Source organism: Rattus rattus, chromosome 4 (genome assembly GCF_011064425.1).
Source record: "Rattus rattus isolate New Zealand chromosome 4, Rrattus_CSIRO_v1, whole genome shotgun sequence".
Lineage (NCBI taxonomy): Eukaryota > Metazoa > Chordata > Mammalia > Rodentia > Muridae > Rattus > Rattus rattus.
In genome coordinates, this window is record NC_046157.1 from 22,705,185 (window position 1) to 22,708,934 (window position 3,750).

The 3,750-nt window shown below is 46.1% G+C and overlaps 1 pseudogene; it reads left to right on the plus strand.

Annotated features, from left to right (window-relative positions):
• Window positions 1-2,014: 2,014 nt before the first annotated feature.
• Window positions 2,015-2,502, plus strand: LOC116897876 (annotated as a pseudogene).
• The last annotated feature ends 1,248 nt before the right edge of the window (window positions 2,503-3,750 follow it).

Consider the following 3,750-nt stretch of genomic DNA (forward strand, 5'->3'; position numbering starts at 1 on the left):
CACACACAGTGACTTTGATGTTCAACCCCAAATGCACAATGAATGTGTAAACATAAAACAAAAATTATACTAAGAAAAAAATAATTCACTATATCTACAAATGAGGGGGGTGGGACACAACAGACTACAAAACGATAAAGTGTGAAAGCCACAGACATCAGCCTGGAATTAGTGGAGTTGCAAGTGGCTGGATGTTCCTTCCACTGATAACCAGGGACTTGAATTCAGGTCATCGTCCTTAGCCAGAGACCACTTGAGCTATGACTCAGGGGAATCTGTGGCCTCACAGAGGTGAGAACACACCCGGGGCCAGGAAAAGGCATAAGCCACATGCCAGCTTACATACAAGCCTGAGGTGTCTGTCACCGAGTGCATCCTGTATCATTGTTTGCTTCATTGCAGTGACAAAATACTGAAGCAACTAAGGAAGAAGGAAGGAATTGCTTTGGTCACAGTTCTAGGGTACAGCATAAGAAGGCAGAGAAGCCACAATAGCAGGTGTGAGGCATCTGGTCACAGCTGGTAGGAGGGAAGCAGAACGCAATGAATGAATGAACGTGTGTGTGTGTGTGTGTGTGTGTGTGTGTGTGTGTGTGTTCGGCTAGCTTTCTCTTTTTTTTAAAATTTTTTTCTTTATTAACTTGAGTATTTCTTATTTACATTTCGATTGTTATTCCCTTTCCCGGTTTCCTAGCCAACATCCCCCTAACCCCTCCCCTCCCCTTCTATATGGGTGTTCCCCTCCCCATCCTCCCCCATTACCGCCCTCCCCCCAACAATCATGTTCACTGGGGGTTCAGTCTTAGCAGGACCCAGGGCTTCCCCTTCCACTGGTGCTCTTACTAGGATATTCATTGCTACCTATGAGGTCAGAGTCCAGGGTCAGTCCGTGTATAGTCTTTAGGTAGTGGCTTAGTCCCTGGAAGCTCTGGTTGGTTGGCATTGTTGTACATATGGGGTTTCGAGCCCCTTCAAGCTCTTCCAGTTCTTTCTCTGATTCCTTCAACGGGGGTCCTGTTCTCAGTTCAGTGGTTTGCTGCTGGCATTCGCCTCTGTATTTGCTGTATTCTGGCTGTGTCTCTCAGGAGAGATCTACATCCGGTTCCTGTCGGCCTGCACTTCTTTGCTTCATCCATCTTGTCTAATTGGGTGGCTGTATATGTATGGGCCACATGTGGGGCAGGCTCTGAATGGGTGTTCTTTCTGCCTCTGTTTTAATCTTTGCCTCCCTATTCCCTGCCAAGGGTATTCTTGTTCCCCTTTTAAAGAAGGAGTGAAGCATAGCTTTCTCTTTTTAAATGCGTTCTATGACCCAGTTGCAGGGAAGGGGGCTGCCTAGTTGTAGGATGGGCCTTCCTGATTCTGTTCAAGATAGGCCTGGCCAGAGCCTAGCATAAGCCATGAAATCCCTCAGTCATGCCCAAAGATTTGTCTCTTAGACGATTCTCCATCCTGTCAGGTTGAGTCAGTATTAGCTATCACAAGTCCTAAGCTGCCTTTTCAATGCTGGGTTCCAAAAAAAAAAAAAAAAAAACAGGATCCCACAGCCCAGAGCCAAGTAGATTTAGAGGAACAGAAACAATGAGAGCAGAGAGGAAGGAAAATAAGGAAGCCACAGACAAACCACAAAACAATTTCCACTTCAAATAAGCTTGCAAATCAAAATTAGGAAGCCTAAGCTTAAAACATACAGTCAGTAAACATGAAATCAGAACATACATTCACTGCAAAGGGAAATTAATTTTAATATAGTGTGACAAATTGCTTAAATAAAAAAAAAGCTCAAAGAGACAAGAGAATGAAAGTTATGAGGGAAAAAAAGAACTAGCCACTGTGGGACAAACCAGGCATAAGGAAGGAGAAGCAGATGAATCTGCAGTATGACCAACTGGAATGCTGGGAAACAAAAGTGTAGCCCTAGGAATTTTTATGACGCTAACAAATGGAATGACTTCTAGGCTCATAACGGGGTAGTGAATAAGGAAGCCGAGAGTGGGCCCACCTCTCCGTCTCTCGGTCTGCTGGGAAGATGGCTCACATCCAACTGGAGCGTACTTACCAAAAGCAGCCTACAGTCTTTCAAAACAAGTAGCATGTTTTGTTGGGAGAAATCAGCAAGGAAAAACTCTCTCGGGGCTACAAAAACATCGGTCTAGGCTTCGAGATGCCCAAGGAGGCCATCGAGGGCACCTGCACAGACAAGAAACGCCCCTTCACTGGTAACGTCTCCGAGGTCGGATCCTGCTGCTCGTCATGACGAAGATGAAGATTCAGAGGACTGTTGTCATCTGCTGGGGCTATCTCCATCACATCCGAAAATACAAACACTTGGAGAAGCGTCACAAGAACATGTCTGGGCACCTGTCCCCCTGTTTCAGGGATGCCCAGATGGGCGACATTGTCACTGTTGGAGAGTGCAGGCCCCTGAGCAAGACTGTTTGAGTCAATGTGCTCAAGGTCACCAAGGCTGCTGGAGCCAAGAAGCAGTTTCAGGAGTTCTAAGAGGACTCTGGCTAATGCCCTAGAACAAAGAAAGCTATTTTCCAAATTTACAGAGAGGGAGGGAAGAAGGGAGGAAGGGAGGTAGTAGGGGGGGGGGTTCGAGGAGTCCCAGGAAAGAGTTCACTCCTTATGCAACACAGGAAAAAAAAAAAAAGCTCAAATATGCAAGATTTGTCCAATGCGTATAATATGCGCCCTGGATAAGAATGGGGAAGACGATAGAAAATCAACAGAAAGCGTTGAAAATAATGGCATCAGCCAAGAACTGCTCAGAGCAAAGGACAGAAAGGTGTGCATTGCAAGTTCACTCTTGATTCCCAAAGACAAATAAGAACAAACACCATCGAGAGTACTGTAAGGAGACGGAGAACAAAATACAGAGTAAAGGGAAATCTTAAGTGTGCCAGAAAGAAAGCACGGTTAACTTAGAAGGAACAAGAGGAGGGAGGAAGGGAGAAAGAGGTGGTGAAGGAGAGGAGAGGGGAGAAGAAGGAAAGGAAGAGGAGGGAAGGGAGGGGAGGGGGGAGTAGGAGGGAAGGAAAAGAAGAGGAAGAGGGAAAAGGGGAGGAGATAAGGAGGAGGGGGAGGATGAAGAGTAGGAGGAGGAAGACAGCTATAGACTTCTCGGCAAGAATGCTGAGTGCTACAGAGCAATAGAGGAAACGCTTTCTCATGTACTGAAGGGATGAGGCAACAAAGAGTTATGTCTACGTAAGCTATTGTTTAAGTGACCATGACCAAGCAAGTTATCGTGTAAGTGACCACAAAAGGTAAGTGACATACCTGGCTAACCCTAGGATACACACTTAGAAACTGCTTTGACTCAACAGAACTTGGGCTCCAAGGTAACTATGCTGGTCAACGTTTGCCGACGAACTAAAGATGCCAGTGAGAAAGGAGTCTCGACAAAGGAATTGCCCCATTACAATGCCCTCTGGGAATATCTGTAGGGCATTTTCTTGATTGAAGGGAGAGGGCCTAACTCACTGTGGGTGGTGCCATCCCTGGGCTGCTGGTCCTGGGTTCTATAAGAAAGCAGGCTAAGCAAGCCATGGGGAGCAAGCCAGTAAGCAGCACCCCTCCATGGCCTCTGCATCAGCTCCTGCCTCCAGGTTCCTGCCCTGCTTAAGTTCCTCTCCTGACGTCTTCCAATGATGAAAGTGTAAGCCAAATAAAATCTTTCTTCCCCCAACTTGTTTTTTGGTCATGGTGTTTTTTTTCATAGCAATAGGAATCTTAATTAAAATA